Here is a 13,974-nt window from a genome sequence, read left to right as displayed (position 1 = left end):
CTCTCCTGGGCTGGATTCTGCGGAGTCCCTCTGGTACGTGTCACTCCGTCGCCATCTTCCTGGAAGTCCCCCTTCTATTCTTATCTATTTCTTCTTTCTACCGTTATTTTCTCAAACTTCATATGCCTAAATACAGTTTTATGTTTTTAATACACATTTTAATTTTATGCTTTTTATTATTAATATTATATTGCAACTTAGTAAGTACTCTATACCTCAACATATGAGTTCATATGTTGTGTTATTTATTTTGCCTATTTGAACAGAAATCTTCATGATGAAATATATTGATTACTTTTAAATTTGGAAACATATTCTGTATTCTGTGAGGTCATTTCATCATCTGAACTTAAAAATAAATATTAGAGTGAGACAAACATTCAATAAAAGATAAAAGACATACTTAAAGAAAAATGCGTGCAACGGTGAGTCCACAAAACATACTAGAAGTTTTATCAATATATTAGACCAGATGAAGGAAAATTAAAAAATACTCAATTCTGATTGATGTTGGGAGGTATGATCTAAAATGCACAGGTGTAAACTAAGATCTTCAGGCATTACTTTGTTGTGATCCAAGAAAGAGAATCTTGGACCTTGGTAGTTCCACTCATGACCCACTGTAGACTCGTTCATGACAGATAGGATACACTCTATAGCATCTGCATTTCTCTTCCAAACCCTGATCTATGATTATGGAATTCTCTGCCTAATAGACCAAGCATGCCTCCTGCTTTCTTTTCCTGATAACTTCATTGTTGTCAATACTCGAGCTTGAGGCATTCCCAGCGGTTATGTAGGAAACATAGGCCTTACATAGCGTGTATATGGAATCTTGTTCTGTGCATTGACTTCACACAGGTTGTGCAGGCCAGTCAGAGATCATGATTAAGTCAGATTACAGAAGAAAGGAGCAGGCATGTTGAGAACTGGAACTGTGCCTATGTACTTCTCTGGGTGGGACTCTAAAATCACTTGCCTATGATCTTCCCTATGGTCCAAAATTGTTCATGCCATGAGATAAGCTTTAAAATGAAAGAAGTTCCTATACCTGTAGATTTTAATTTTCTCACTGGAAACACAAAAGAATATTAAATGTTTAATCCTATCTTTTTCTAGGAATTAATATTCTTATATATTTTTAAAAATGAAAACAATGATCAGAATTTCCAACAAAAGGAATTAATATAATAATCTATGAGTTTTACAGTCTTTCCTATAACACTAATTTATTTGTGACACTGACAAACCACTTGAACTATTTGAGTCTCCGGGCAATCATCAAAAGAGCGAAGATTCTATCTTGGAGAACATGAGGATTCAAGTGATCTAATTCACTTTATCATGCCTCATCAGCATGGTTAAGTGCCCAATACCAGATCATTAGGCCAGAATTGATGTTATTTGGAAACTAAGGATAACTGCATGAGGCCACACATCGGAGGATGAAGACATTATTATATAACAACAGTTCTCAACCTGTGGGTCATGACCCCTTTGGGGGTCAAACGACCCTTTCACAGGGGTCGCCCGATTCATAACAGTAGCAAAATTACAGTTATGAAATAGCAATGAAAATAATTTTATGGTTGGGAGTCACCACAACATGAGGAACTATATTAAAGGGCCGCAGCCTTAGGAAGCTTGAGAGCACGAATTCCAAATTGCATCATTACATAAATGCCAAATAACTGATGACTATAACCCAGCTAAACTGACACATAACTTCAATCATTACAACCAGCATTATTATCTCGTGTCTCAGAATTTGTTACTGATAAACATGTTATTAATATGGAAAATTGTTGTACAATTTTCAACTATTATTATAAATGTGAAATGTTGAACAATGAAGTAGATAAAAATGTGAAATGGTGTGTATATAAAAGCACTGAGTAAATACAGAACAATGACATATGCAAATGTCTCTCTCTATATATATATATATTTAAAGTTTAATCTGCATCTTAATATCAATTTTCTACAAATTATTAAGTGATAATATCAAATGTGTTCAGCAAGAGCAGCACATACAAAACCATTCTTTTAAAGTGAGTTGCTTTATATTATTAAGTTTTATTAATGATGTGGGATATTCTGGGTTCTCTAGAAGTAAACACTAGTGATAAACACACATGTGTGTATACGTGTAGTGTGTGTATATATGTACATTCAAAAAAATGGCTCACACAGTAATATAAGTCCAGCAGTCTAGTCAAAGTCCATTGGTCATATCTTAAGCTGGAGGTTTTTCCTGACTTAAATAGATGCTGAGGCTAGTGAAGCAGGAAAACCAACAGGTCAGTGGAAGCAGAAACATATGCACCCAAGAATAGCAGGTCAGCCTCTTGGCTGTAGAGCTGAATGAATCTAAGGTTTCCACCCAACGTGGCAGGCCACTGATAGCTTCCAAGATCAGAGGTAATATGATAGTCAGTTGAGTCAAGTCTAAAGAACTGGGGGTCCATGAGGCAGATCCAGGAAAGAATCAGACCAGCAAGTGGAGACAAATCTTCTCACAGAGATTGCTTAAATAGGGGTATGCCACACCCTCAAGGAAATTTTCTTTCAATTTATTATTACAATGAATTGAGATAAGGAGGTTGCACTCCTCCCTTATCCTCTTGTAGCTGCTTTGCTGTCCACAGCACATCCCACTCATGGAGTTGATTACAATTAGGTAACATCCTGGGTGATCACCAGGCCCTAACTACTAAGGATCCTGACCCAGCCAACTTGACTAAACCTACTTATCATATATCTTACATCATAAGGGAAATATTAAAATTCCAGGAAGCACTTTCTAAAGGAAGGTGGCAATATAATGCATTTGGTCTCATTGTTTTAACCTAGGATATACCCATGATGTTATAGGACTAGAATAATTGTTAGGTCATGTGATGACTTTGATATGAAAATAAAATACTGAGGCTGTAGAACAGTTGACTAGGACAATTGATCTTAGTGACACTAATGTGCTGTTTTCTATATCAGTTGTTGTTGATGAGAGAAACAAATCCAGAGACACTAATATATGACTATGAAAGAGTTTTATATCAAGGAGCAATTGTAAATCAAGAAAACATCCCAGCCCATACCAGATCAAGTCCATAAGCCAGATACTCAGCCATAAGTCCCTCTTCAGATTCATACAGCCACATGCAATGATGCAGAATGCAGGAAGATCACAGGCCGGTGGGCAAAAGTCTTGTGGATCCAATGGTGGTGTATGCATATCCAGGGTTCACTCAGGTCTCCACATGGCATCAACAAAGGGAAGAAGGCAGAGAGGGATGGGAGAAGGTTCTCAGGACCATCCTAATGAGGTGGTCATGCCCGAAAGGGGGCACCATTAGCCTGTGACCTGATTGACAGGTTAGACTCCACTCATACACTTCAAGTTGACATGAAATTATGTAACTACCACACCTGTGAAATGCCTACTGTAAATGGCAAGTATATATACATAAGATGAATTCATATATATGTGCATATATACCCAAGAATTATATATGTGTGTGATAAACAAATTTTCATTGTATTTAATATACATTTAGAAATAAGCTTGCATACAGCTAATTTTAACCTTAATACTGATACAAAAACAAAATCAAACAAACAAATGAAAACCCTCTAACCTACTGCCATCTAGTCAATTCTCACTCATAGTCACCTTATAGGACAGAGTAAAACTGCCCCTCTGGATTCTGAGGCCTTAAATCTCATGGCAGTATGAAGCTTCATCTTTCTCTCTGGGAGCAGCTGGTGGCTCAGACAGCTGACCTTGTGGTAAGTGGCCCAACTTGTAGTCCAGTATACCACCAGCACTTCTATTTAACTGTTGACACAGAAGACAAGTGACCAATGACTGCCAAAATATAATATAAATTAATATATCAATTAATACTGTACTACCATGTCTACTTGATCTTATGATTACCTTGCTAGTTTTCCTACATACATAATTTTAGTCTTGGCTATAGTTCTAGTACTCTTATAAATCATCACTTAATGAAATTCATACAATTTTTAAAGTTGTGAATAACATGTAACTACCATGTAGTTATAAAGTCAACACATCTAATTTCATATATAAAGCTACTTTTTTTCTTGTAATATTTTATATACACCAGTTGTATTAGGCTGAGTGGACTAGCAAAACACATCCAGTGATACTCATCTATGTATAAGAAAGAGCTTTATATCAAGAAGTAATTATATATGAAGAAGGCCTCCTAGCTCAATCCAACTCAAGTCTGTAAGTTTGATGGTATTCCATAAGTCCCTCTTCAGACTCAAGTCACTGCATGTAATGACACAGAATTCAGGAAGATCACAGGCAAGTAGGTGCAGAGTCATGTGGATTCACGATCAATGGAAAGATGGCAAGGCATCGACAGATCTCTGGGTCAGTAGAGTTCCAGCAAATAGGAAGTTGAAGCAGTAGAGAAAAAGAGAGAGTCTCAGTCCTTTCCCCCCTTTTAAGATGGTGACACCCCTCAGGAGGCATCATCAAGTTTGGCCTAATTGACATGTTGGATTCTATCACTACACTTTCATAAATCTTCCAATTGACATAAAATCATTTAACTACCATACTTGTCATTTCTACATGATTAGGTCCATGTTTGACTGTGAATTTGCCATACATTGGTGGATTGCATATAACTGTTATGTTGGAGGATCTACCACCAGTATTTCAAATAACAACTGAGTCACCCATGCTAAATAGTTTTCAGACCATTAGCAGACTAGAAATAATCAATAAGTGTTTTTTTGTTTCCTGAGGATTTCACCACTGAAAACCTTATGTTGGTTACTGAGCAAAAGATGAGCCCTTAAAATTTGGAATTCATTCAAAATACAACTGGCAACGAGTTGCCTTCTTTAGTCTTTAATGACTTGAATAAAGTAGAACTTTTAGGATTTTTGCTTGCTAATCGGTCATGACTAAAAATGAGAAGAAACACCCTTCAACAATCAGAACTTGGAATATACTATGAATAAAGTAAAACAGAGTACCATCAAAATTTAAATGTATAACTAAAAGGTCCATATTCTAGGTATTCGTGATTTGAACTGGACTAGTATTGACTATTTTGAATCAGAGAATCATAGAGTTTACAGGCCAGGAATTGCAAGTAAAAGAAGAATGAGATCACTTTCATCACCCAAAAGAACACTTTAAGATTTATAATTCTTTTAAAAAATAGATATGTGTATTTTTCCAAGAAACAACATGGACCAACCAAATTTATGATGACAAATTAAATAGGTAGTTGAGTTAATTATTCAGGTCAAAATACTCACACTACACAGTTTGTTTATTAGGTGTATGATATGTAGGAAAACATTTCATTGATGCATTAATGTGAACCAAACTTCCACCTAAAGAGCTACCACGTTGTACCAGTTGTAACAACTTTGTACAAAAAACAGGCAATGAATGATCTTTGAATTCATTTATTTTTATTATTTCATTGTATGGAGCATAAGTCAAGATTTATCTTGAAGTACAATACTGTATGTGATATGATAATATCTATATGGATACAAAAATCTGAATTAAAACAATGATTATTCAAGTCCATGCACCAAAAAATAGCCAATGATAAAGAAACTGAAGAATTTGATGATCCCTTTCAGTCTGAAATCTATTGAAAATGCAATCAAGATCATCCATAGTTACTGTTGATTAAATGTAATAATTGAACACAAAGATTAAGAATCAGTAGTTTAAAAATATGGTCTTCATGACAGAAATGAAGCTGAAGACCACATGATAGAATTTTACAGGACCAGCAGATTCTACATTAAAATACTAATATGTGGGTCTCACCAGATGGAACATATATTCAATTGACTGTATCTATGAGAAAAAAAAACAGGAGCCTTGATGGATAGTGGTTATGCATTGGGCTGCTAACCACAAGGCCAGCCATTTGAAACAACCACCTGTTCTGTGGTAGAAAGATGAGGCTTTCTATTTGCATAAATATTTATAGTCTTGACATTGGGCTTCTATCAAGTTGTCCCTCAACACAAGAATACTTTGTTCTAATAACCTGGTATTCAGTGATGCTCACCTTCCTGACATGATCACTAAAGACAAAATGGGTGTATAAGCAAATGTGGTGAAGGAAGCTGATGGTGCCCAGATATTTGAAATATAGCATCTAGAGTCTTAAAGGATTGAAGTTAAACAAGCAGCTATCTAGCTATCTAGCTGGGAAGCAACAAAGCCCACCTGGAAGATGCATAGCAGCTTGTGTGATCATAAGGTTGACAAGATCAGGTATCAGCCATCAGAAGACCCTAAACAATGGGATCGTTGGATTGAAGACCCAAAGCCCATATATAGAAAATTGGACATCCACTCACAGTAGAGTCACAAGGAAAGGACGAGTCAACCAGGGTGCAGTACAGCACTGACAAAACACAGAACATTCTTCTAGTTCTTTTTATTAAATTTAAAAATCATTTTATTGGGTGCTCATTCAACTCTTATCACAAACCATACATCCATCCATTGATCCATTGTGTCAAGCACATTTGTTGCCATCCTCATTCTCAAAACATTTTCTTTCTACTTGAGCCCTTGATAACAGCTCCTTGTTTTCCCTCCCCGCCTGACTTCCTACCTCATGAACCCTTGATAATTTATAAATTTGTTTTCATGTCTTACACTGTCCAATGTCTACCTTCATCCATTTATCTGATGTCCGTCCCCCAGGGAGGGAGTTATATGTAGATCATTGTGATCGGTTCCCCCTTTCTCCTCCCACCTTCACCTCATCCTCCTGGTATCTCTACTCTCATTATTGGTCCTGAGGGTTTATCTGTCCTGGATTCCCTGTATTTTCAGCTCATTCTTCTAGTTCTTTAATGCTCCCTCCCACTCACTATGATGACCCCAGTTCTACCTTACAAATGCAGTTAGACCAGAGCATGTAGACTAGAACAAATAAGAACTCAACACAGAATCCAGGACAGCTAAAACCCTCAGGAACAGTAGCACTACCATGAGGGTAGGGGAAAGGGGGAGAGAGAAGGAGGAGAAAGTGGGAACTGATTGCAAGGATCGACCTATAGCAACCCCTCCCCCCAAAGTGGACGAACAACATAAACATAGGTGAATGGAGACTGTGAACAGTATAAGATATGAAAACAATAATAATTTATAATTTATCAAGGGCTCACAAGGGTGGGAAAGTGGGGGAGGGAGGGAAGAATGAGGAGCTGATACCAAGGACTGAAGTAGAAAGAAAATGCTTTGAAAATGATGATGGCAACATAGGTACAAATATGCTTGATACAATTGATGTATAGATTGTTATAAGAGCTGTAAGAATCCCCAATAAAATTTTATATATATATAAAACTTAAAAAAAAGGAGTTATAGTCTTGAACTGTCCACAAGGACAGATTAACCCTGTTCCACAGAGTTACTACAAGTCAGAATAAATTTGATGGCAATGAGTTTGTTTATTTTGTGTGTGTGTTTTTTTTTTAGTTATTTTGGACATATTAATAAGAGAGACTAGTTCAGTGCTGACTCATAGTGACCCTATAAGGCAGGATAAAACTGCCTTTGTGAGTTTCTGAGACTAAATTTTTATGGGAATATAAAACCCCATATTCAACTCTGAAGAGGATAGTGGTTTTGAACTCCTGACCTTGCAGTTAGTAGCCCAATGCACAAGTCAAAAACAGACTAATTTTCAATGAGAATGATTGCCACAGAGGATGCAACTATACTTACAAATATAAAAGTAATTGTGAGGCTGGTGCACGATGGAGCAGGATTTTATTCTGTTATACATAGGGTTATTGAGCGTCAGAGCCAACATTATGACACTTAGCAATCATAATAATCTAATTAGACTCACTGGTATCAAGTCAATTCTGACTCAGTGACCTTATAGAAAAAGTAGCTCTGCTCCTTGTGGGTTTCTAAGACTGAAACAATGTAAGGGAATAGAAATATTCATATTTATAATTAAATAGTAAAAATTATATGTACAGATAATTCCTTGTACTTTATTTTAATGATAAATATGTAGGCAGTAAATCGTGCCAATTAATTGTTGTATTACTAGAAAAAAAGTAAAAATAACTGGAATAACAGAATTATTTTTGGTCCTATCTATAATTATGAATTACAAGAAATAGAAAATAATAAGAATAAGTTTGATTTTTAAAAGACAATGTTTAAGTACTATTATTCTTCCAATATTTAAGTTTTATCAAATTTTATAAATATTGTAATCATATAATTTATAATGTATTAATAATGTACACATTAATTAAACATTTTTCACCAAAATTAATACCATGATATTTGTATTTTTAATGCATATATTTAAAAACATATTGTGTTAGGCCAGGTTTACTAGAGAAACAAATCCAGTGACCTTATATATGAGGTACCAAATATAAACCGGAATCTTTTTTCACAGCTATGTATTTAAATTGTTTTACAGAACAACCTATCACCTTCAAAGTACTTTGCATTGTACTTAATTTATTTGTCAAATCTGCAATTCCATTCTTGGAAACATTTTTCTAAACCATATGTTTGGATGGCTGACAGCACCTCCCTCATTTATTCTTCACTTCTTCTACATCACCAAATCACTGTCCTTTCATGTGCCTCTTTATTTGTAGAAACAAAAGGAAGTTGCAGAGAGCAATGTCAGGTGAGTAAGGTGCATGGGGCAAGAGAGGCATGCTGTTTTTCACAAAAACAGTTGCACTGACAAGGCTGTGTGAGTAGGTGCATTGCCGTGGTGGCATAACTAGTCCCCTATCTGTCACACATCAAACCTCCCTCTCCACTCTCCTAGCCCTGCCCACCCCTCCCCCCTCCCCTGCCCAGGGAGAAATTTTAAATAGAAAGCTTGATTAACAGTCTGACCTGTTGGAACGGACTACAAATGGACTATGAGTCACCATTTTCATCTTTTTTGGCAAGTTGGCAGATCTCCAGAATGAGCTTTGTCACCAATCAACATTTTGCCTTTTTTGAAATGAGAAAACCACTTGTACACTTGAGTTTTTCTCTAAGTGCTGTCCTGGATAAGTTGTGTTCAACATCACAACAGTTTCTACGGCACTTTTCATGTGCAGGAAACAAAATTTCACAGCTGCATGCTGTTCTCTTAAATTAGCCATCACAAAAAACACAAGGTTCGAGTGACACTGCTTTAACAAAAAATTCACAGTGACTAGAGAGAACCTTCCCAGACAATGCCACTGGGTGCACTAACTCAGAGTGAGTTGCTTTAAGCTCGCCTAGCAGGAAAAATGCATATGAAGAAAGCTACATTTGGCCCAGTGTAGCTTTTTTCCATTTTTTTTGTTACCCCCTCATATATATGTGAGAAAGAGGTTTATACTCAGAAGTAATTATAAATATCCAAGCCTAGTGCAAATCAAGTCCATAAGTCCCATACTAGTCCATAAGTCCCTCTTCAGTATGATGCAGTCACAAGCAATGATGCAGAATAAAGGTAGATCACAGGGCAGTGGATGCAAAGTCTTATGGATCTGAGTTAGTTAATTGTGCCAGCCTGGCCGATAATCACATGTGGGGCTAATTGAAAGGCAGAGGGATAAATGGGTGGTGAAGCCTCGCCTTTCTAGTTCTCGGGTCTCTTGTTTTGTCATGGTTGCACCGGGTGCAGCTGCCTTAGCAGTTCCCTGCTTCAGCTTGCAAGATTGACTTCCTACAAGACATCCCGAAGGAGAAGCTACATGGACCTATCCTGATGCAGCCCTGGGTGCTGGAGCAGCCATGTGGAGACCCCTGCTAGTGCTGAGATGCTTGTTCGTTCACTGACTCAGCTTTCCTCCTGCAGTCAGCATCATTGCCTCTGTTTTGTGAGGTGGAGGACTTTGTGGACTGGTGTTGGGCTAATGGGTTAATGTTGGACTTGTGGGCTTGGGCAGCATTGGGTTGGGATGTTTTCATGATGCACATTTTCTTTACATAAAACTCTCTCTTATGTTGCTGTGGATTAGTTTCTCCAAAGTACCTAGACTAATACAGGATCCAATGGTGGTTTGCCCGGAGGAAGATGAAGGCAGAAAGAGAAGGGTGGGGGGGGTTCCCAGAGCCCTACTTATGTGCAGGCATGCCCACAAGGAGGTACCCTCAAAGTATGACCTGACTGAGAGACTGAATACCATCCTACACTTTTATATATATTCAAATTGACATGAAATTATGTAACTACCAGACATATATAAAATTTATTATTTCTTATGTTTTCAAGCATGTGTTTTATAAATTATTTGTGAAGTTTCCTTTCAAATACCCATTATTATTCAATTTCACAGGTTATATGTCTTTTAATTATTTACAACAAAATATTTCAGGTATAAGATATATGCATTGTTAATCTATTTCTACTGATTAAAGTAAATAATAAAATAACCAGTTTTCTTTATCTTGTTTCCTATGATATCTTCTGCCTTTTGTCAGTTCAGAGCACAATGCTTTTTGTCTTTCCATTCTAGTTGGAACTCCTGCTAAGAAAGTGTGTCACAACCTATGCACAGGTTTGATGGAGAGTTAAGATTTTGTGGAGTATATAAGCATGAAAGGCATTTTTCATCAGTTTAGATTTTGCTTCTTTCATCTGATTTCTTTTCAGAAGAAATGAGCTGTAAAGTGGAAAAAAAATCAGTGAATCAAATAATATGTCACATTTATGCCATTCATTTTTTTGTGTTCATTTAGTAGAATTCCGACTTTAATTGTACTTATCACATGCACAAAGTTATGTAACATTATACTTCATATTCTATACCCTCATTCTCAAATGTGAATATCTATTATTTTATAATAAAATGATTTTTTCATTGTAATGTATTTTCTGAAGCTTATGATACTTTAATTTTTTCTCATTATTTTGTAGGAAGCTGCATTATGATTTTCTTTAAAATTTTGCCACATGTAAGAAACATGTGACATTTTACTATTTGTAAAGTAGGGACAGTACAAAATTCCATAGGACAATTCTGCCTTAGATTTGAAAAAAATATGTGCACATGCTGAATCCTGGTGATGTAATAGTTACAATTGAGTGTCTAATGTCAGGATTAGCCATTCTAAAAGATGAGGCTTTCTAGTCCTATAAAGATGTAGAGTTTTGGAAACTCAAAGGGGCAGTTCTCCTCTGTCCTCTAGGGGCACTCTGAGTCAACATTGACTCAGTGGCAGTGAGTATTATATATATATATATATATATACACACACACACACACAAACACACACATATATATACACACACATATACACATATATACATATATACATATCCGAGTATAAGCTGACCCGAATATCAGCCAAGGCACCTCATTTTACCACAAAACTGCATTAAAAATGTACTGAAAAACTCAGCTTATATACAAGTATATATGATATATGTGTGTGTGTGTGTGTGTGTATATACATATATATGTTTATCTTGAATCAGGAAGTTGTTTGATATGTATAAGCAGTAGAAATATTTTCCTATTGTTTATCCATTATTTTAATCTTCTTAAATAAATAAACACATGATAGATATCTATAAGCATTTCATTTTAATAAATTATAATTTTAATTTTCTACTACAAGAAAAGCAAAATAAATATTAAAATGTAATACAATTCAAAGCCTTAATAATTATCAAAAGTAAACTGTGCTCCTCATCCTGAGGTGATGTCTACATTAGTAATAAAATGTTTATTTCACAATGACACATCATTCACTGTCATTGAGTTGATGTCAACTATTAGTGACACTATAAAACAAGGTGAAACTACCCCTATGGGTTTCTTAGACTATAGTTCTTTTTAATTATTAATTAATTTTGAGACTATATTTCTTAACAATCATAGAAAGCTCATATTTCTCCCTCAGAGTGCTTAAGGGCTTCAAACTATTGTCCTTTAGGTTAGCAACCCTACTCATAAGCCACTATGCTACCCGGAAATATGTCCTTGGTTTTAGAAACAAAGTTGAAGGTTGAATGACAGAATTTTTTAAGACCAATGATTTCTTCATTGTAATACCTATTTTCAACAATAACAGAAGCTACTGTACATGTGGACGTCCCCAGATGGAATACACGGAAATCTCATTGACTATGTCTGTGACAAATGCAAACTATGGAGAAGCTCAATAACAGCACCTAAACCAGACTAGAGGGCAACTTTGGAGCACACGATCAACTATTCATATGTATGTACAGGGTGAAGCTAAAGAACCTTAAAACTAGTCCACAAGAACCAAAATATGACCTTGTATATCCCACCTGAGTTCTAGAATATCTCAAGAACATATTTGACTCATTCAACACGAATGAGAGAATTCTCATGAATTCTGGAGAGACATCAAGAATAGCATTTATGAAGAATGCAAAAAGTCATTAAAAAGACAGGAATGGAAAAAAAAATCACTGTGGATGTCAGAAGAGATTCTGAAACTTGTTCTCAACTGTAAAGTAGCTGTGTCAAATGGAGAGATGATGAAGTCTAGGAGCTGAACAGAAAGTTACAAAGGGAAGATCCAGAAGACAAAGTAAAATATTATAATGAAACATGCAAAACTCTATTTAAAACAAGATCAGCATATATTAAACTGAAAAAACTCAAGAAATAATTCAAGCCCTGACTTGCAATTTAGAAATATTTATGGAAAAATATTGAATGATGCAAGAAGCATGAAAAGAAAATGAAAAAAGAAACACAGAGTCATTGTACCAAAAAGAACTAGTAAACATTCAACCATTTCAGGAGGTAGCAAATGAACAAAAAGCAATGATACTGGACACAGAATCTCAGGGTGCACTGACAGCACTAGCCAAAAGCACAACTCCAGGACTTGATGGAATGCCAATTGAACTATTTCAACAGCTGATGAAGCAATGCAAATACTCACTTGTCCACTCCAGAAAATTTGGAAGACAGCTATCTGGTCAATTGATTTGACGAGATCTATATTTGTAACCATTGCATAGAAAGGCAACCCAAAAGAATGATCAAATTTTAGAACTATATCACTAATATCACAAGCAACAATGGTTATCACAACTGAGTGGGTTAAATTCAGATATTAAAGCTGGATTCAGAAGAGAACATGGAACAAGGGATACCATTGCTCATGTCAGATAGATCCTTGCTAAAAGCAGAGAATACCAGAAAGATGTTTATTGTGTTTTATTGACTATGCAACTGTATGGATAATAATGAACTATGGATGGATGGATAGCTTTGAGAAGAATGAAAATTCCAGAAAACTTTGTTGTGGTCATGAGGAACTTGTACAAGGATTAAGAGGCAGTTGTTTGAACAGAATAAGGGAATGCCGTGTGTGTGTGTGTGTGTGTGTGTGTATGTGTGTAACATCAGGAAAGATGTACTTCAGAGGTGTATCACCTCACCATACTTCCTCCATGTGTCCTAGCTATACTGTGTGAAGGGGAATGGGGCAGCAAGTTTGGATAACGGCTAATGGACCTGGGATATGAAAATGATACAACCTTACTAGCTGAAAGTGAGGAGAACCTGAAGCACACACACAGTGATGAAGATCAAACATTGGAGCCTTCAGTCTGACAACTCAGTGTTTAAGAATGCACACAACTGAATCAACGGTTAATATCTTGATATAAGGGCAAAAGCTAGGACTTTTCAAGGATATCACCTGTCTTGGATTCACAATCAATGCTCCTAGTCAGATCAAAAGATGCATTGCATAAGGTAAATCTGCTGCAAAAGACTGCTTTAAAGTTTTGAAAATCAAGGATGTTACCTTGAAGATTATGGTGCACCTGGCCTAAGCCATGATAATTTCAGTTGCCTCATTTATACATATGGAAGTTGCATATCTAAAAAGGCAGATCAAAAAATCAATACATGTGAATTATGGCACTGGAAAAACTATGGAAAATACTATGGACTCCCAAAGAACAAATCTGTCTG

This window comes from Echinops telfairi, unplaced genomic scaffold, assembly GCF_000313985.2.
Source record: "Echinops telfairi isolate 266 unplaced genomic scaffold, ASM31398v2 ScPeMD7_7469;HRSCAF=8507_0, whole genome shotgun sequence".
In the NCBI taxonomy this organism is placed as follows: domain Eukaryota; kingdom Metazoa; phylum Chordata; class Mammalia; order Afrosoricida; family Tenrecidae; genus Echinops; species Echinops telfairi.
The sequence above is the reverse complement of the archived record's forward strand: the minus strand, read 5'-3'. Positions refer to the sequence as shown.